The sequence below is a fragment of the Elgaria multicarinata genome, chromosome 5, assembly GCF_023053635.1.
Source record: "Elgaria multicarinata webbii isolate HBS135686 ecotype San Diego chromosome 5, rElgMul1.1.pri, whole genome shotgun sequence".
Classification (NCBI taxonomy): Eukaryota; Metazoa; Chordata; class Lepidosauria; order Squamata; family Anguidae; genus Elgaria; species Elgaria multicarinata.
In genome coordinates this window covers 18,237,117-18,259,261 of record NC_086175.1, presented here as the reverse complement: position 1 = coordinate 18,259,261, position 22,145 = coordinate 18,237,117, and positions in this window count along the sequence as shown.

The window sequence follows — 22,145 nt, the reverse complement described above, 5'->3', positions numbered from 1 at the left end:
TTGGCTACTTTCAGAGGTGCACTGAGCAGACACTTATGGTGGAGTAGAAACTGAATGCACAGGTGAGAGAGTCAGAGAGAGCAAAGTGGACCTGCACTGGGAGATTATGCAACACTGGGGAGAGTAGAGCAGCGTATTTCCTCAGTGACCCAAAAAGATCCAAGCCAATCCAAGGACTGAGTGATTCTGTCGGAATTACTTGATGACTGATTGATGAGGCCTTGCCTGGATGACATGGAGGGGGAGGGGGAAGAGAGACCCAAAAGGCCTCCAGCCACTTGACAGGGATAAAGGAGGCCTTCATGGACCAGGAAAAGCTGCCAGGTGGCCTCAGTAGCAGTGCCTTGAGCCAAAATGCTCCTGCTTGAAGAATAGTGAAGATCCTTTCATTAGTGCATGAATGATGGGCTTCTTCCAATGTACCACAACATTCTTAGGCCATAGCTAGACCTAAGGTTTATCCCTGGATCATCCAGGGGTCAAACCCGTTCATCTAGGTGACACACAGGGGATCCAGTGCTCAGGCAGGGGCGAACCCTGGATGATCCAGGGATAAACCTTAGGTCTAGCTGTGTCTTGCTGCATGTGTGTCTCATTGCTCCCATACCTATAAATAATTGCAGGATCAGGCCGTACTGCACAGTTAAACTGAAAAGATCCATGATGTGCCAAAAAAAGGAGTTAATTTTCCTTTGGATATTTTCTTTATGTTCATCTGTATTCTTTATACACAGTTTTTCATTAACTCTTCATTATTCCCCCCCCAATAGTTTAACCTTAAAGTTTACATGACAGATGGCAACTATAAGCTGTCTATTTTTGCCTCAAAAGGCCACATTTTAAGGTTTCCACTGCAATATGGTAACTAATGGATTAGAATTAGAACACCGAACTTTTAACAGGTACAAAACAGCTCACTCCATTTCATCTCATTATTTTTTCCCTGCTCTTCTTATAATTTAACAGTTTTCTGACCTTCAGTTCTGTGGCTTAATACATATCCCCTACCTTAATTAGGTATGTTCAAAAGGTGTTAAAAAAAAAAAAACTTTAGGGATTGTCTTGGAAATTGAATCTATCATCATTGGTTTAAGAAAATACCTAGAAAAGAATACATCTGAGATCAATACAGATTCAGCAAGTTAAAAAGAAGAAGGCGTTATTGCACTCACAGTAGTATGTAATCCACAAATGATCAGATCTAGGGTTGCAATGGATGGGGATTGGTTATATTTGGGAATAAAAAGGACAAGTAAGTTCCCTGAACAAGAATTAGTGATGTAATGTACATGGCAGCAGTTTGAGGACATAAGAACATGAGAAAGGCTCTAACGGATAAGACCAAAGGCCCATTTTGTCACAGTGGCTCAGAAGACGCTTTTCAGGAGCCCAGGAACAGGGCATGAAGGAAAAGCTCTCCCACCCACCTCTGCTGTGTGTCCCTCAGCAAATGGTATCTAGAGATATTCTGGCCCACTTCACATGATCATGGTGGGGGAACTAAGCCACAGTGCCTCAGTTTCCCCCCTGCACATGCCAGTTGTGTGTAGGGGGAATTTGCATAATTACTTAGCTGGTGTGTCTTGCTGGGTTGTGTCAATCTGGAGGGTGGCTTGTTGCTGTGGTTAACAAGCCACTCCAGAGTCCTAAAACAGCCCATGGGTTCTGGGTGGCTTCTAAACCATGGCAATAAACCACCCCCCCTTGCTGGGTTCACATGACACAGCAAGTCGGGCCGATGGGGTAATTATGTAAAAAACAAAACAAAACCAAAAAACCCATCTTGGCACACGACTGGCATGCACCGTAGTGGAAATAAGCCATGATGACTTATTTCTCTCACCATGATCATGCGAACTGGGCCATTGTCTCTAGATGCAGAGGTTCTATTTAGCTATCATGGGTAATAACCATTGTCAGTCCTCCCCTCCATGAATCTGTCTAGTCCCCTTTTAAAGCAAGGGTGGGGAACTTGTGCTTTCCCAGATGAGCGTGGACTTCAACTCCCATGAGCCCCAGCCAACATGTTCAATGATGATGGGTATTGCAGTCCAACATCTGGAGGGCTGCAGATTTCCCACCCTTCCCCAGTGGCTACTGGCAGATCTTGTGACAGTCAATTGCATGAATGAAGTGTTCACTGTTTGAATATATATATATATATATATATATATATATATATATAGTGCTAACGTCACAATCCAGCCAAACTGAGCATGTTGAAGTTCCACAGATTTCACTGGGAGATATTTAATGGGTGTTTGTTTGTTTGATTGATTTGTTTCATTTCTGCATCACCAATAGCTGAAGCTCTCTGGGCAGTTAGCAAAACAGAACTAAAACAATAAAAATTTAAAACATAAAAAAAGAACAACAGCTACAAAATGAAACTGAAGCACAATATCAGTTCTAGGATCTAAAAAGCATGAAGACAGGTTTGTTTGTTTTTTTAACACTGAAGGACTAAACAGCATGGGGAATAAAAAGAACTTTTACTTGTACTGAAAAGTCAGCAATATAGGCACTAGGCAAGTATTTCTTGAGAGCATATTCCACAATCAGAGTGCTGCCACTGGAAAGGCCCTCTCCTTAACTTCCCCATTGACAAAACGTGCTTAGGTTTGGCAGTAACCTGTGGGAGTGGTGGTGGTGATGACGATGATATAGAACGAGTGACCTGATACAAATGATTGGACCAATATTGTTGGAAATGTGAACTTCCAGGCTGAGTAGAAGTTGTGATTGCTTAAGGGATTTTTTTTTTAAAGCTGAGTTTACACAAGAACCAGTGGTAATTTGTTCAACTTTATGTGACATGGCGCTGGATAACTTCACAAGACAAAACAACAACCCAGAAGTTCAAAGGCAGAAATTCAGATTGATTATTTATTTTTTTAAAAAAATATACAAAGGAACTTGTTCTGGAACAATTTAGCATATTATAACGAAATAATACAAATGGCTCCTCTTCTCTGTCTTCCAGAGATGAGCTCAAATTAAATTTGCCTTGCCATGCAACACCATACTGAGCTTTGCTTTGAACCGAACTTCTGAGTCACTTGAAACTTCACACTTGAACATTCTGAAAGCTGGTGGATCCAATTAAAAAACAAACAAAAAATCCCACCATGGGGAAGTGTTATGTAGCTTAGGCTTCCATTTTGTTTTACTTCAGTGTAACTGTGTACGGTGACAATTTGGATCAGGAACAACATGTTCCAGTACCCACTCCCATTCCCCCATCAAAAATTCCATCCCCCATCGGGTTTTTTTTAATGTCTCCATTGGAGTCAATGCCCCCTTTGGAGGCGGAGTGGAGTTTCAGGGAGAAATGGCTGGAGGGAAGGTTTAAACTACCCATCTCAGTATGGCATGGTCCTAATAAAAAAATGAGAAAACTTACATTTATACTAAGGCAAAAACACTCACAAGTCTGAGGTACATGCCACATGGTTAGCTAGATTGTAAGCCTATGCGGCAGGGTCTTGCTATTTACTGTGTAATCTGTACAGCACCATGTACATTGATGGTGCTATATAAATAAATAAATAAATAAATAATAATAATAATAATAATTTGGCTCTCAGAGACACAGGGCTCATCTACACCAAACAGGATATTCCATTGTGAAAGTAGTATGAAAGTGGTATAAAAGGCAGGCGCCACACTGCTGCTTTATAGAGGTATTGAAGTGCAGTGCCAACTGCTGGGGCCCATGACACATATCATATACCGCTTTCATAGTGCAATAACCAGCTTGGTGTAGATGTGTCATGGGCCGCAACAGTTGTCAGTGCCCTTCAATACAACTATGGCCTTAGCTACACCTACCTGATAGTCCACGACGGAGGAGGGAAGATCTCACATTGCGATTAACGCAAGATCCCTCCTCCGTTTACATGTGAGGTTTGACGACCTTAGGAAGAGAGGCGTCACGCCTGCCATTTTTTATTTTTAAAGAAGACAGCGTGCACGAACACTTGTGCGCTCTCTCTCTCTCTCTCTCTCTCTCTCTCTCTCTCTATATATATATATATATATATATAATACTATTTTTATTGATTTTCAAGTAAGGACAAATACAATAAACACACAGAGTAAAAAAAAAACATTCAACAACAATATAAACGTTCCCACAGCACCACTATAAAAAAGCATGGGTGTTCATTCCTTCAATAAGCACTTGGTACAGAAAAAGATGCAGGTTAAGTTGGAACCTCTGACCAAAAGGATTCAAAGTTATATATATATTTAAAAATTAACTTAATTTCCCTGCTCCCCCCACCCTACCTACGAGGAATCGAGCGGAGCCAGGTCAAACCGCGGCAATGGGCCACACGTTCCGCGGTCTCGGGCTCAGCCCGAGACTCTGGAAAGAGTGGGCCCAAAGGGGAGGGCAATATTTATTTATTTATTATTTATTTATCATACTTATACCCTGCTCCTCAGCCAAAAAAGGCTCTCAGAGCGGCTAAAAAGGCTCTCAGAGCGGCTAAAAAATATCCCGGGGCAAGGGAGGGATGATCCCTTCCTGATCCTGGGATCCCCTGTGCGTCATTTGGATGCACCGGGATGATCCCAGGGTTTGCCCCGTGATAAAGCCCAGTCTAGCTAAGGCCTATAAAGCACTTTCATACCGCTATAAAGCAGTAGTGTAGCTCCTGCCTTTTATATACCGCTTTCATACCACTTTCATAATGGAATATCCTGCTTGGTGTAGATAAGCTCTGAGTTACAAATGAGGACATCTCAACTGGTTTAGAAACTTGCCTTGACTAAGAACCCACCATAGGGCCTTAGGCTAGCCACTCCTCTCCCACCCTTACCCCTGTGTAAAATTGGTAACAGGATGTTGGACTAAATGAGCCCTATGTCTGACAAAGCAGGGCGCTTCTTAACTTCCCCAGGAATAAAATATTAGTGGTGGAGATAGGGAAAACTCCCCGATAGAAACATTGGCTGAGCAACAAAACACATTTGACTCCCCAATACAACTGAGAAATTACAGCCCATTCTTTGCATAAGTTAAGCAATTATCTGAGAAGGCCCAAAGCCATTCATTTTGTACGTTTAATGTACTAATTTCACTCTCAAATAGTCCAAGAGATAGGATTTTGTTGTCGAACGAAAAACTTAACGGCAAAAGGAACACGAGACTTAACACAAGATTGCTGGACGACTGCTGAAGGTCACGGCCTTGCTCAGAAGTCATTGCTAGCAAGACTGACAGGAGGTGTTGGTTTAAGCGCTGGGCACAGTTGAATCGGAGGGACCTACAACGGCAGTAATATTACCAAAATGCTTGGCTTTCAGCTGAAGCACATATTTCTGGAACTCTGCCCAGGTTCCCCACCAGCAACGTTACACTTGAGCAAGCAGCCTTTGGCTGAAAGCCAAAGAATAATTTCCTAAATCCTCTTCTCAAGCTCTTAATAGGAGCTTCAAGTAAACCAAAAGTGAAGAAGGTGGCAGGAAGATCATGACCCTTGAGCTGTTTAAGACTTAGTCGTGACTGTTTTTTTTAAATAATAATAATAATAAATCAGAGACTCTTTCAGCCTTTAATGTAAGGAGACTTGGCTGATCTGGGCAATATCATACTGGGGGCTCATCTACACCAAGCAGGATATTCCACTATGAAAGCGGTATATAAAAGGCAGGAGCCACACTACTGCTTTATAGCAGTATTGAAGTGCACTGCAGGATCTACAATACTGCTTTGAAGTGTACTGACAACTGTTGGGGCCCATGACACATCTACACCAAGCTAGGGTGACCATATGAAAAGGAGGACAGGGCTCCTGTATTTTTAACAGTTGTATTGAAAAGGGAATTTCAGCAGGTGTCATTTGTATATATGGAGAACCTGGGGAAATTTCCTCTTCATCACAGCAGTTAAACTTGCAGGTGCCCTGCCCTCTTTTAAATCTGGTCACAGTATAGCTGCAGTATAGCTCCTGCAACTTTAACTGCTGTGATGAAGAGAAAATTTCCCCAGATTCTCCATATATACAAATGACACCTGCTGAAATTCCCTTTTCTATGCAACTGTTAAAGATACAGGAGCCCTGTCCTCCTTTTCATATGGTCACCCTACACCAAGCAGGATATAACACATTGAAAGTGGTATGAAAGCGATATATAGTATGGGTCAATGGGCCCCAACAATTGTCAGTGCACTTCAATACTTCTATAAAGCAGTAGTGTGGCTCCTGCCTTTTATATACCGTGTTCATACCACTTTCATAGTGGAATATCCTCCTTGGTGTAGATGAGCCCTAGGTCACTAGTGCTGCCTCAGGGTTCACTTTGTTCATTTCCCCAATATGGCAGTCTAGCAGACACAAAACAAATACATGTTTGTTGAAATTTGACCCTCTCTCTTTTCAGAGCACTTTAAAGATGACAGCTATTCTTGTGTACCCTGAAAAGTGTAAAGGGAATTGCTGCCTAGCTATTTGGCGATGTAGTCTGTGTAACACAATTCAAGCAGAAGAACATGAATGATATGGGTACATTGTCAACGGCTAGTTCTACAAAGTTTCATAAGAATTACACAGAGAACGGGAGTGTTCTCTGTGTTATAGACATTCAGTAGATAAAGCATTCCACCATGTTAAGGCTGTAATTGGGGGGTGGGTTATTCTAGCGTCCATAAAATGGAAAATGTTTCACCAATCGTTCTGAAAATGAGACCTGCCAAAAAGAAATGCTGGTTTTACATATCCTGGGATTTTCAAGAAGATTGGTGAAATATTAAGGGAAGGATGGAAGTTTAAAGAACAAAAGGGGGAACCTCTCTGAACGAAAATGACACTCAAAACCTCTGTTGGTGACTGTTTTTTTGTACACAAAAAGCTCTGAATAAGGACCCTTACCCTTCAATCCAGTGGTGGGATCTTGGCCCCCTGTCCTTCTAGTTGGTGGAATGACTTTTCTTTTTTCAAAATTTGCTTCCGTTGATTTTTAATGAATATTTCTTTGCCCCATTAAAGTCAATGGGGGCCTCATAGAGCAGAGCATGCTCTGTAGCATCGCTCTCCCCCTTCCTCCTGTCTCAGATAGATTGGAATGTTGGAAATAAGATGGCCGCCTGGCTCATCTAGCAGCCATTTGCTTATACAGTTGAGCCAAGGCCCTTTCTGGGCCCTCTCCTTCCGCACTATGCTGTGGAGGCCAGAAAGGGAGAGAGAAACGATCTGCCTTGCTTGGAGGGAGGCCCTTCCCTGGCCTCCAAGGAAAAAGAAAACCTGGTTGGCTCAGGTAGGGGTTTGATAGTGGGATTGACTTTGTTGTGTGTCTGTGATTGTGAAGAGGGAGGTGTGTGTGTGTGTATTTGAAGTGCTGGTGCACCCTTCTTAATCCAAAGTGAAGAACAAATGGCAAACTTTCCTTTGGGGTGGCTGCTCCTCACCGAAGCCTCTTAAAGTTTAAATTTTATGGAAAGAAATATTGAGAAAAACTAGGAATAATTTTCATCAAGACCACATGGAGGAGGAGGAGAAGGAGGAGGAGGAGGTTAACCCTGGCCTATCTGCCATGCATGGTCTTGATTAAAATAATTTCTAGTCTCTCTCAATATTTCTTTCCATAAAGTTTAAACTTCTTCAGGTAGCGTGTGTTTCTTTAAAACATGCTGAACTACATTTTAAGCTTTCTTTTATAGATTTGTGTGTGTGTCTTTTGAATCTGAACACAGATATAGGTCTCTTAAAAAAAATCTCTGGTATGAAGGAAGGTAAATGGTTTTGGTGTGAGGGAAGGTGAGTGGTTTTGGTGTTATAAGATACATGGCTATACATTTTAGAAAATATTTTCCTTTCTCTGTGTACCTGCTTCTTATAAGCTAAATCTGCTGCTTTATGTTTGTATGAAAGGAACATGTTTTCTAAAATGTACATCCATGAATCTTATACCCAAAGCATTACTTCACAACAGAGAAATGGTTAAGGGACCTAGTTTTTGCTACAACCTGGCACCCTCCAGTTACTGTAGACCTAGATTCACAGAATCATAGAATTCAATGCCCCTCAGTAGTTGCAGTAGTCCAGGGCATGTAGTCCTCTTCATCCTCTTCATTTTATCCTCACAACAACCCTGTGAGGTAGTGTAGGCTGAGGGAAAGTGTGGAGGGGAGCGTGAGGAAAAGAGTGGGGGCAGGATGTTGTTGGGGTGTGTGTGAGGGCTGGGGGCAGGGAAGGAATTTTCCTGGGTTGGGCAGGTGTTATTTTTTGGGGGGGGCGTATTTACATGTCTTAGTATTTGTATGCCTTAGTATTCACATGAGTTATTATTTATTGCATTCATATGCTGCCTATTTCCACTTGCAAGGAATCTAAGGTGGCTGACATGATCCTCTTCATCCTCCTCTTCATTTTATCCTCACAACAACCCTGTGAGGTAGTGTAGGCTGAGGGAAAGTGGGGGATCGGACATGATGAGCGTGGGGGGCAGGTAGGGGATCGGACATGGCAGGTGGGTGGGTGGGGCATCAGACATTGTGTGTGTGTGTGGGAAATCAGGGGCAGAGGGGAGTTGTAGTCCAACACCTTTGGAGGGCACTAGGTTAGGGAAGGACTGCTCTAAACAACAAAAAATAAGTAGGTGGCCCTAAGTTGTTCATCATCAGTTTTCCACAACCCCACAGTCACCTCTGCATATCCTATTCTCCATCCTGTCTTCATGGTTTATCTGCTTTGGGAGAATGAGAATTTCACTGGCACTTTCTGCCTCCTTAGGGAGGATGTGGTGTTATAGGCCTGTGAGCCTTAACTCCCAATTTCCCTGCTTTTTGGAGTTTGGTTGAAAATTGTAGAGCCTTAACATTGTTTTGTAAACCGTAGGTTTTTTGTTTATTGAATATATATTATAATTTAACAATACTATCTGGTGTACGATGCTGTCTTGTTATTTATTCAAAGGGTGCTCTCCGAGGCTTACAATAAAATAATACAAATAATATAACATCCATAAATAATTAGTGGAGAAAGCATTGTACAATTCCATTGCGACTGAATTACCTTTTGTCCTTGTAGGAAACCATAACTAATACCCTCTTGACACATTTTTTCCTGTTCACAAGGACTGATTCAAATGGTCATGTTTATTTTGTTTTGTTTATGTACTTGAAAATGTTAAATAGCAGCTCAACAACAAAAAAGAGTGCATTTTTTTAAAATAATAAGTATTAAAATACATGAAATTTATCCAATAACCTAACAGATATAAGAGCAGCAGAAATCAAATTTAACCCAGAGCCTCTCAGGACGCCTGAAAAGTAAATGCTTGCTTAAAGAGAAAGGTTTTTAATGCTGGCTTGAAATATCCCACATCTGAGAGATCTCAGAGGGCAGGAAATTCCACAACCTACTAGCAAAAATTATATGAGGAGTCAAGGACAGGAATATTTTTTGATGGCAATGGGACTCATAACAAGGATTGCTCATTAGGGATGTCCAAACAAACGTGATAGGAATCTGGAATCCTTTCTCTCTTTACGTAGTTTTCATAGAATCATAGAATAGTAGAGTTGGAGGGGGCCTATAAGGCCATTGAGTCCAACTGCCTTCTCCATGATTGATCAACCTAGGAATCAGTGTTGGGGCCGAGCACTTCTATGACCTCTGTTATTCTTCCCCATCTCTGACATGAAGAACTTGGCTTGTATTGAGCCACAGGTCTGCATTATTTGCATTTATACTATAGAATTCACTACCTGAGGAAGTAGGCCATGGCTAGACCAGGCCTATATCCAGGAATTGTCCCAGGATCATCTCTGTGCATCCAAATGACACACAGGGGATCCTGGGAGCAGACAGGGACGACCCCTCCATTTGCCTGGGATAATCCTTTGGTCTAGCTAAGGCCGTAGTGATGGCCACCAACTTGGATGGTGTTAAATAGACTAGACAAAGCCATGGAGGATAAGGCTATCAATGCCTACTAGTGGTTATATAGTACCTCCACAGAGACAGTATGCTTACATACACCGGTTGCTGGAGAAGATGAGGAGAATGCAGTTGCACTTATGTCCTACTTGTGAGCTTCGTTCCCATAGGCACCTGGTTGACCACTGTGTAAACAGAATGCTGGGCTAGATACGTCATTGTTCTGATTCATCCTGACTTTCCTTTTGTTCCTATGTCTGAACTGGAGAACTCACGCCAGTTCAGATGTAACAGGAAACTCTGAGTTAATACAAGATATGATCTCTGTGCCAAACATGGAGTCCAAAGGTGGTGGGGTTATGGTTTATGAAGCCTTCTCTAAACCAAACCATTATCTCCATATATGTCTAAAAGTATGATAATATATTTTATTGCGCAAACTCTATCGAACTGTGCATAAATTGTCCCTGTAAATATATTTAGAATATATTTAGAGTGAAGTTTTCGCTTTCATTTTTCACAAGAAATAAGCAGCTCATTTTCACATGTAGTTAATCATATTTAAACTCCCCAATTATGCCTGATAATTTACTAATGTATTTATGGAAAGTAATTAATTTCCCTACTGAAAGTAAATTTAATCATATTAATGTTATGAAGACTAATTGGAATACATTGTTTTTTTTCATTAAGTGCTCAGTAGCTGAAAAATATTTTTTAAATAAAATTCTGAATCAAACTCCACATTCTTTGGAATAAAAAGCAATCAGAACTAACTGAGTCCTGACGTTAAAAAAAAGTCTTGCTGGATCAGCTAGTACAGCAGTTCGTTTCTGACAGTTGCCAGCCAGATGCTGCTGGGATGCTCGCAAGATGGTTTTTTTGTCCCCAATATTGGATATTCAGAGGTAAACAACTTCTGTATATGATACAGCAGGCATCGATGATCATATGCTTTTGATGTTTATTAAAAACATATTTGTTTATGCAGGCTTTCCCAACCATTAACTAAGGAAGCAATCCTATGAGCCCTAGACAGTGTCTAGTGGGGGGAGCACAGGGTTGTTTGGCTTTCCTGGCTCTGAGGTCAGAAACAGGTCTCCAACCTCAGAGCCAGTAAACTGTGCTCCTTGCCCTTTACCCCTGCCCCTCATTCCCGACGTGGAAGGAACTGTGTTGGCTACCTCTTTACATACAGGAACCTGAGTATGGAAATGGGGAAATGGGGGCATTTCCAGGGTGGGAGGGGAGAAGTCCTGGGAAGCTGCCTTATGCAGCTTCCTAGGTTTCGCCCAGGCTCCTTTCCTGATGCTCCAAAGTGTTGCAGCTAAACAAGCGAAATCGCCCAAGTAGCAAAAATGCAGGACTGCCGAGCACAGGGTCAAGGACATCCTCTGTGCTCCTGCCGTCCTGCATTAGGATATTCAGAGGATTGCTCCCCAAGTTGTTTCAAGCGGCAGTATCCAATGCAACACTACAGCTAATGTAAATTGCATTGCGTTAAAATAAGCAACCTGTAGTACAACACCAATAGCATATGTTATTTCCAGCTGGTAGGACTGGCGCTCCTGACAAAACCCTGGTTGATCTCTGGAATGCAGAAATGACCCGGGCAGTTGAAATAATTGCTCCATGGTATACCCCAGAGCTGAGAGCGATGATACAAAATAGGAGATGGCTTGAGTGTAGATGGAGAAGAACTCCTAGTGGATGCAATCAAATACTAGTAAGTGACTATGGTAAGCTATATTCACGGGCAGTGAGGGTGGCAAAAAACCCACACCAATACTTTGCTGACACTATCAAATCATCAATTTGATGCCCAGCGGAGCTTTTCAGAGTTATCCGGGGGCTGTTACATGCTGCCCACAAGGACATTGTGGAACCATCTGATGCCCACTCTAATATATTTGCTAGGCATTTCCAGAATAAAATAATTGGCATCCACCAGAACTTGGACTCCAGTGTTATAGCAGGTGAATCAGGTGAGATATCCAGCCTTGTCCTGTTTTCTTGGGTGAATTTCAGTTGCTACAGCTCAAGGACATTGACAAGGTGCTTGGACAGGTTCGTGCAACCACTTCCATATTTGATCCCTGCCCCTCTTGGCTAATGAAAGCTAGCAGGGATGGAACAGCTGGCTGGACCAGGGAAGTGATATTGCCTATCTGTGGCAGGTAGTGGTCCCAGGCCGCCTTAAAGAAGCTGTAGTGAGACCACTTCTGAAGAAATCTTCCCTGGACCCAGAAAATCTTAATAAATATAGGCCAGTGGCAAATGTTCCATTCCTGGGCAAGGTCCCTGAGTGGGTGGTTGCGGGCCAGCTTCTGACACTCTTGGATGAGGCCGATTATCTGGATCCAGTTCAGCCAGGTTTCAGGCCTGGTTTTGGCATGGAAACAGCCTTGGTTGCAGTGTATGATGACCTATGTTGGGAGAATGACAGGGGGAGTGTGACTGTTGATTCTCCTTGATCTCTCAGCAGCTTTCGATACCATTGACCATGGTATCCTTCTGGGACAATTGTCTGAGTTGGGAGTGGGAGGTATAAAGGTAGAATAAGCACCTCAGTAACCTGTTACCAATGGACCTAGCACACACCCTTTCTCTGGGAAAGCAGTGCAGATCATATTATATTGTGAAAGGAACAACATGAACAACAAGGAGTCATGTCTAGCAACAAATATAGAAAGGGAAGATGATTCTGTTCTTAGATCCCTTAAGGGCATAATCCTATGCATGTCTAGACAGAGAAACATCTTTCAGCTCTCAGCATTCCCCAGCCACTACTGCTTTTTTCTATCTAAACATGCATGGGATTGTGCCTTAAGGCACTCTATGAACCTCAGACACCAACACTGCATAGGACGTCAACTCCTCTGCTTAACACACCACACGAACTATGGAATTAATTTCCCAAAAATGTGATGATGGCCACCAACTTATCTTTAAAAGTTGTTTAGACAAACTCCTGGAGTATAAGGCTATCAATAGCTACTCGTGATGATGGCTAAATATAACCTCCAGTGTCACAGGCAGCATGCCTCTGAATTCCAACTGCTGAGGAACAGAATTAAGATGTTATGGTAGTCATGACCTGGTTGTGGTCTTCCCATAGGCACCTGGTTGGCCACTGTGGAAGTAGAATGCTGTACATGGCCTTTGGTCTGATCCTACATGGCTCTTTTTCTGATGTTTTCACATCTTGCTGTTTTGGAGTTTTATATTTTGCCTACAATCTTATACCCACTCATTGGGGAATAAGTCTCACTGAGCTCAATGGGAATTATTTTGGGATAAATGTGCTTAGGATTAGTCTGCATTTTAAAAATATTCTGTAACTTGCCTGCCCTTACTCTCTGGAATAGGGATAGGGAAACTTTGAAGTAAATGGATAAATACGATTTTCTGCAAGCAACTAAGATATGTGTCAGAGCATTTACTTAAAATTTGGTGTTTTGTTGAAGAAAGAAAATGTGGGAAACATAGAGCTGCATACTCACAACTGAGTAATAGGCAAATTAATCTAATTTTATGTGTGGGAGGGAATGTGGTAAACTTGGAGAATTGTGGTATATGCTGGTCTCGTAAATTTTGAATTTTTTGCTGAAAAAGCAAAATTGGAAAATGAATGGAAATATTACAAAGGAATTAGCTCTCTGAAGTTGTGACCTTGCTTCTTCCGAGGGTTTTATTAGCATAAAACTGCTGTAACGAATTTGCCAGGCACTTCCAGGACAAAATCTCTGACATCCATCGGGTCTTAGACTCCAGTGTTATAGCAGCTGAATCTAGTGAGGTGTCCAGAGCGCAGGCTTGTCCTGTTATCTTGGATGAGTTTCAGTTGATACAGGTCGAGGATGTCGACATGGTGCTTGGACAGGTCCGTGCGACCACCTCTGTATTGGATCCTTGCCCCTCTTGGCTAATAAAAGCTAGCAGGGATGGAACAGCCAGCTGGGCCAAGGAGGTGATTAATGCCTCTCTATGAGAGGGAGTGGTCCCAGACCGTCTGAAAGAGGCGGTAGTGAGACCACTCCTGAAGAAAACTTCCTTGGACCTGGAAAATCTTAGTAACTACAGGCCGGTAGCAAATGCTCCATTCCTGGGCAAGGTCCTTGAGCGGGTGGTGGCGGGCCAGCTCCAGACACTCTTGGATGAGACTGATTATCTGGATCCATTTCAGTCGGGCTTCAGGCCTGGTTTGGGCACGGAAACAGCCTTGGTCGCCCTGTATGATGACCTACGTCGGGAGAAAGACAAGAGAGGGAGTGTGACTCTGTTGATTCTCCTTGACCTCTCAGCGGCTTTCGATACCATTGACCATGGTATTCTTCTGGGACAACTCGCTGAGCTGGGAGTGGGAGGTACTGCTCTGCAGTGGTTCCGCTCTTACTTGGCGGATCGGTTACAGAAGGTGGTGCTTGGGGAACATTACTCGGCCCTGTGGACTCTCAAGTATAGGGTCCCGCAGGGGTCGGTTTTGTCCCCCATGTTGTTTAACATTTACATGAAGCCGCTGGGGCGGTCATCCGGAGCTTTGGAGTGTGCTGTCATCAGTATGCTGATGACACGCAGCTCTATTTCTCCTTTTCATCTTCAGCAGGAGAGGCTGTGGATGTATTGAATCAGTGCCTGGCTGCGACAATGGACTGGATGAGGGCTAATAAACTGAGATTCAATCCAGACAAGACTGAGATGCTGTTAGTAGGTGATTCCGCTGACAGGATGGGGGGTGTTCTACCGGTTCTGGATGGGATTGCACTCACCCTGAAGGAGCAGGTTCTTAGCTTGGGGGTTCTTTTAGACCCATCATTGTCACTTGAGGCTCAGGTGACCTCAGTGGCACGGAGTGCCTTCTTCAAACTCCGGTTGGTGGCCCAGCTACGCCCCTATCTAGACAGGGATAACCTGGCTTCAGTTGTCCATGCTCTGGTAACCTCCAAGTTAGATTACTGCAATGCGCTCTACGTAGGGCTGCCTTTGAAGACGGTTCGGAAGCTGCAGCTCGTGCAAAATGCAGCGGCCAGACTGATTTCGGGAACCAGAAGGTTTGACCATATAACACCTGTTCTGGTCCGCTTGCACTGGCTGCCTGTATGTTTCCGAGCCCAATTCAAGGTGCTGGTATTGACCTATAAAGCCTTACACGGCTTGGGACCACAATACCTGACGGAACGCCTCTCTCGACGTGAATATACCCGGTCACTAGGTTCAACATCTAAGGTCCTCCTCCGGTTGCCTACTCCGAGAGAGGCTCGGAGTGCGGCAATGAGGGATAGGGCCTTTTCGGTGGTGGCCCCCAGACTGTGGAATGATCTCCCTGATGAGGCTTGCCTGGCACCAACACTACTATCTTTCCGGCGCCAGGTTAAGACTTTCCTCTTTGTCCGGGCATATGGCGGCACATCCTAATTACCCACATGTTTAGTTTTTAATTGGTTTTTAATGCTCTATGTGTGTATGTACTGTGTTTTAGTTTTAAATTTTGTATTCTTGTTTTTATCTCAATTTTAGAATTTCTGTGAACCGCCCAGAGAGCCCTGGCTATGGGAGCGGTATATAAATATAATAAATAAATAAATAAAATAAATAAATCCTGGAATTAAGGCTGTTGATACCAAGTTATTGTAATACATGTTAATGCTTAATTCATGGTAAACATATGTAGCTTGTTCTCTCAGCTTGTGGTTGCTTTTTTATTTTTAATAAGCATGTCAGAAGTGTTTTTTTCTCTCTCTCTGTCCAGGCTGTATTTTCAGATTATGCCCCCTTGGTCTTCCATCTGTAAATTGATGTTTCCTTGTAAAAGCTTCTTCCATTCCTGGAGAACTTCGTTCTCTTCCTTCAGTGCTTTATCCTCCTCTTCAAGAGCTTTCCTTTCTTCTTTGAGAGCCTCGTTCTCTTCCTGAAGGGCAGCTTCTTCTTCTTGGAGGGCTCTCCTCTCTTGCTGAAGACACTTCTCCTCTTCTAGCAGAGCTGCACTATTCTCTCTGAGAGCCTTAATCTGCTCTTGAAAGGCCCTGTTTTCCTCCCAAAGAGCCATTAGCTCCTCCTGGAGAGCCTTCTCTTCCATTTTAAAAGCTACTTCCTGCTCCCGGAGAGATTTAATCTCTTCTCGGAGGGCCTCATTCTGCTTTTGGAGAGCCTTTTCCTGCTCTTGAAGAGCTTCTTTCTCCTCCAAGGCAATCAGGTTATTCTCCTTGAGGACACTGTTCTCCTCCCAGCGAATATTATTTGTGTCCTGGAGGGTACGGTTCTTTTCACGAAGGTCCTTGTTCTCCATGCGTAAGGTCTTGTTTTCTTCCCGGTTTTTCCGGTTCTTTTCTCTAAGGAGTTGGTTCTCACCCCGGAGGAACTGGTTTAGCTGTTTCTGGTGGGAAGGATAGGCAGAAGAGTGCACCAGAGGGTAAGAGCTATTCTTGCTCAAATGCATTCCATCCTTGGATTCCAGCATTTCATCCCCCTTATGTATGGGTTTCAATCAGCCTGCTGAGTCCACTAGTTCATTAGACTGAAGGGAGATGGGAAGTGTCACTGAAAACAACTAGAGGAAAAAGTCAAGTAATCCAAAATTAGGCAAATTGCATTCATTATGGAAATGTGATTCTGAATGGACACCAACCTAATCCAGAGCTATACTTAAGTGGTGGCCAAAATTATGGACACTTTTTGAAATTTTCATGTTTTGCAACTTTGCACGCTTATAGAAAATGTTCTGTTTCATGAAATTCAAATGTTTATATACCAATTGAATTCAATACAAAAACCAGAATGCAATTATCTGCAGTACAAAAAAAGTTATGCTTACTTTAGTCTAAAAACAAAAACAGGTGTGATTGAGTGAAGAAGCAGATTAGAATTGCAAACCCTACTGGCCAATCACAGTCCTTGTTCTGGGGACCAATCACATGGCAGTAGCTGCAATACGTCACGTTTCAAGTTGGGGAAAGTCAGTTTTGCTGTTTGTTCTGTAGCTGAAGCATGATTGGAGATTGTGTGAATATTTGAAGTATTTCTCAAATTAAAAGTGTACGTACGTACGTCATAAATAGAGCAATGGCACCCAAGAAAAGAGTTGATTGGACACCCAGGGAAAGAAGCAGGATTGTTGTATTACATGAATCAGGTCTTTCAATTGATATATAAATATTTGAATTTCATGAAACAGAACATTTTCTATAAGCATGCAAAGTTGCAAAACATTGAAAATTTCAAAATGTGTCCACAATTTTGACCAACATTGCATTGGTTGTAGTGTGAATGACAACATGATCCTAAACATGTTTACTTGGAAGCCTGTTCCTGTAACTCAGCAGCAAAGCACATATTTGTTTATACAACACCCCAAGCTTCAATTCCTGGCATCTCAAGTTAACAGAACTGAAGTCGGTAGCTGTGCTGGGAAAAGCTTCTACTTGAAGCCTCAGAGAGTTTCTGCAACTCAGAGGAGGCAGTAGTCTGACTCATAACAAATAGCAACAAACCACTGTGGGTGTCCACAGACGCATTAGGTCCAAGATTCTCAATGTGTTTTGAGCTGCAGAGAATTCCTCAGGTGACTAAAAAAAACATACAATAAAACAGTCTTCCTTCTATTTCTAGAAATTTTAGTGCAAGGCAGGATCTACACTACTGCTTTAAATGGTTTATAACAGTAGTGACAACTGTTGGGGCCCAGGACAGACTCCAAACATTTTCAAAGTGTCATATCCTGCTTAGTGTAGATCTGGCCCAAGATCTACATAGCCTCAATCTATGATTTAGAGTTTGATGGAACTTGCTACCTTGCTTTTGTGGTTAGAAAGCCAGCAGCCTTAAAGCAGCTTTAAAAGCAATATGGGGAACTGAGTGTGATCCTTAGAAAATATGATTATGGGGGGCGGAGCCTGACGGTTCAATGGAGCGGTAGGCTTTTTTCTCAGTTCCAGAGAAGGAAGCCAAGAAGCGTAATTATCTCTTCCTAATTCTCTTCCTAATTGGCAATTATGTTAGTACCGTCTTTAATAATGAACAGTGAAATATCTTTGTAAGCGGATAAGTTGAAATGTTTCTCAGAGAGCTGCGGAAGGGTTAGTTTCGGTTTTGAAGATTTCCTAGCAGCTCCAAAGGGAAACTTTCACAATATAAATCACAGCATTACCAGAGGCAGAGACAGTAGTTATTCACTATCTAGAAGTAATAAAGATAAAAGTATTAAATAACCCTGAGGTGAAGGATTACTGAGGCAAAGGAAGGATCAAAAAGTTGTGAGTTATTGATGTGATCGACTTCTGCCCAGTAATTAGAAGAGTGTCGGAGGATTAAATGCCAAAAAAGGAAGAATAAATCTAAAAATCCCACCTGGGTGTGAGAGAAGTCACACCCCTCAGATCATTCGGCAGCGAGATTGTTTAAAGTTGACATCCCCAGTAACAGTAACGGGGAAGAAAACGGTCTGGGAAATAAACTAAACAGTGAACAACAGCAAAGCAAAAAGATGGCGGCAGAAGCTGGCATTGGGCCAAAATCAGCACTTGATGAACTGCAGAAGAATTTGAAAGAATTTATTAAAAGTAATAATGAGGCAATGCTTCAAGAAATGAAATCAATTAAGGAAGAAGTGTTTAAAAAGATGGAAAATCTACATACTTCAGTTGTGAAAGCAGAGAAAGATGTTAAAGAGATTAAAACAGAAATTAATCAAATATCAAAAAAGTGGATCTGAATGAACAACAGCTAACTGAGCAAAATATTAAATTTGATCTGTATGAGAAGAGGCTGATTCGTTTGGAGAACTAAGAACAAAGAGGAAATATTCGAATTAAATATCTTCCAGAAATACAAGGAGAAAATTTGAGATCTAGTATTCTAGGATGGTTCAAAGAGCTGGTTCCAGATTTGGATATAAACCAACAGGACACAGACAGAATTCATAGAGTAGCTGGAAACAGATCAAGAGCTATGCCAAGAGATATTTTGGTTAAATTTGGCAATTATTATAAGAAGGAGCAATTGATGAAAAAATTGAGATCAATAACAACGCTGAAGTTTCAAGAAACACCAGTCCAAATCTACAACGATCTTTGTCAGCAAATTATCCTTTGGAGAAGAAGCGTAAAACTAATTTTGGCAAAGCTTAAGTGGGTGGGCATTGCTTACTCATGGGGTTATCCGGTGTTCCTCAGATTTACGCGAGATGGAAAACAGCACAGAGTAACATTGCTGTAGCAGGGATTGGAGCTGCTGAGAAGTCTGGGGTTGGATAGTGATGTATCACCTCAGCAAGAAGAAGGAGAGGGAGAAGGTCCAGGCCCAAGTGGGAAATAAAGCGTCAATAAGAGGGAGATAATAATAAAAAAAGAGTAAAGGGCTTGCCGTATCAGAACTGTGGGCTTCATCACCCCCCCTTAGGGTTGGTTGACCATGACTGGGGTGTTACACCCACAGAGCAGAGGAGGGGGGAAAGGGGGGAGAGTGAAGGGGTTTGAGGGGGGGAAGGGGAGGGGGTATTAAAGAAGTGTTTATATGTTGTTATATGTTAAAAATTATGTTTTTGTTACTAATGTGGGTGGGCACACGGGATCTAAAAGAACTCAATCAAAAAGCATATGGATAAGAAGATATGAATTTCAACACTCAATGTCAAAGGTCTGGGGCCAATTGTTAAAAGGAAGAGAATTGAGCAATTATTAGGCATGTGCTTCGCTCCGATTAGAAGCGTAGAAGCAGGAGCAAATTGGCCTGCTCCACCTTGCCCAGAGGCAGAGTAGAAGCGGACCGCGAACCCTAGAAGCAAGGCGAAGAGAAGCGGCCATTTTTGGAGCGCTCCGTTTTCCGCGGTCTGCTCCGATCGCCATCTTGAAACATTTTGCCCATAGGATTGCATTGCAGAAAAGAAAGGGGGATAACTGTTATTTTTGATGCTATCTTTCTGAAAATTCTTGTGCTTAGAGAGTCATGGATGGGGGTCATTTTGAGCCTACTCTCAGCTCTCTGCGTGGTGCAGTTCACGTGCTATTTTTTTTAAAAATCGGGTAAACAAATAGGGACAGCGAGCAAAACGGCTTTTTTTGTGTGTTTTTTGAAGCGATGACAGGCACATTCAACTCCCAATCCTGATGAGAATTGATCACCTCATGAAGCATCCTCCAATCCCAGCGTTCGAGGGGGGACTAAGGCAGAGGCACCCTCAGAGCTTTGAGCTCGTAGCGTCTTGTGGGTTTTGGCGTTCATGGAGAGAGGAGCTACTTTAGTTAGTTGCTGCTGCTGTGTTTGGAGATAGATTAGGATTTAGCTTGGCGCGTGTGTGTGTGTTTGTTTGCTTCTTTCTGACTTTTAGCTTAGTTTGCTCTATGTTTTTCCCTTACTTTGATTTAATATAAATTTTATTTTTAAATTTTGGAGTGTGTGTGTGTTTGTTTGGTTGGTTGGTTGTCCCCCCCTCCCCTCTCTTAAAGCCTGACTGTGTTTCATCTTCCTTCTTCCTTCTATATACAAAAAAATACCAAAAAAAAAATTATTCTCTATTTCTTCTCTCTGTTAGTTGGACTGTGTGTGTGACTGTGTTATTGTGTGAGTGTGCTGTGTGCACTGTTTGTGAAGTGCAACAGCCACAGATTGAGCATTTCAAATCCTGTTTGGGCAAAGCATACACACACTTCTTGTCCCATTTCCCTACATATAGTAATATTCTTATACATATTATTATATTCTTATACATATTATTATTAGTATTAGTATATTCTTATACATATTATTATTAGTATTAGTATAATATCATCATGAGAAGAGGGAGCAGGCGCATGTCTGTGGCGGGGCTGGCTGAAAGCAGCAAGGCTCAAGCTGGCACCAGCAGTAAGCAGCAGGATGCCTTGAAACTTGGCATCCATGTGGACACATGGGTAAGCTGTCATGGGACCATAGGATAGGTTTCTGACATGCAAATTGATGTAGTTGTAGAATGGGACTTGATTTGGGGTGAGTTAAAAGGTTTAAGCCCCACCAAAAATCAGGGGATGATGGGATTGCCTTGAGTCTGGGCGTCCACATGGACACATGGATTAGCTTTCATGGTGGTGAGTTTGAGGTTTCTAACATGCAAATTGACGGAGCTATCGAAAGGGGTGTGAATGGGGTGCCCGATTTTCATAAATTCCCCAAAAATCAGGGGATGATGGGATTGCCTTGAAACTTGGTGCCCTTGTGGACACATGGATAAGCTATCATGGTGCTGAGTTTGAGGTTTCTAACATGCAAATTGATGGAGCTATCGAAAGGGTGTGAATTAGGGTTATGGGTGGTGCATTAGAGGTTAGAGCCCCGCCAAAAATCAGGGGATGATGGGACTGCCTTGAGTCTTGGTGTGCGTGTGTATCCCTGGATAAGCTATCATGTTGGTGAGTTTGAGGTTTTTAATGTGCAAATTGATGGAGCTATCGAAAAGGGTGTGAATGGGGTGCCCGATTTTCAAAAATTCCCCAAAAATCAGGGGATTATGGGATTGGCTTGAAACTTGGCATGCGTTTGTATATGTCCATGAGGTGTCATGGTGCCAAACCTGAGGTTTCTAACTTTAACAGAAAAAAAGTTGCATACTTTTTTAGCCTTCAATGCAAGCCTAAGGGGGGGAAAAACGGAGCTCCGATCCGGATCCAGAGCTCCGCAGCAGAGCAGAGTGAACATAGGCAGAGCGGGGCCAGAGCAATGCAGATCTGGAAGAGAAGCGGAGCGGGGGGTCCGTTCACACCCCTAGCAATTATTAAATAAAGAATGGGCCGACTTTATCTTTCTACAGGAAACACATCAAGCTAAGGAAGGTATGAATGAAATACGTTTAAAATGGTCAGGGTGCTATGAAAAGTCCCTGGGGACTTAAAATAAAAATAAAAATGGGGTAGCTATAATAATCTCGAAGAAAAGTGGATTTAATATAGAAAAGAGTAAAAAGGATGATAAAGGGAGATTTATTATGATACAATTATTATATTATTTATTATTATATTTATTTGTATCCCGCCTTTTGCCCAATGCTGGGCTTCAAGGCGGCCTTACAAAGTTTAAAATATACATGGGGGGGGGGAGGGAAACAAAACCATAAACAATTAAAAAATACACAACAAAATTATAAAACATTAACATAGATGGAGGGCTGGATTATTCTCCAAAGGCCTGCTTGAACAAAAAAGTTTTAGCCTGCTTCCGAAAGCCCATCAAGGAGGGAGCCAGCCTAGCTTCCCCAGGAAGAGAGTTCCAGAGCACCGGAGCAGCCAACGAGAA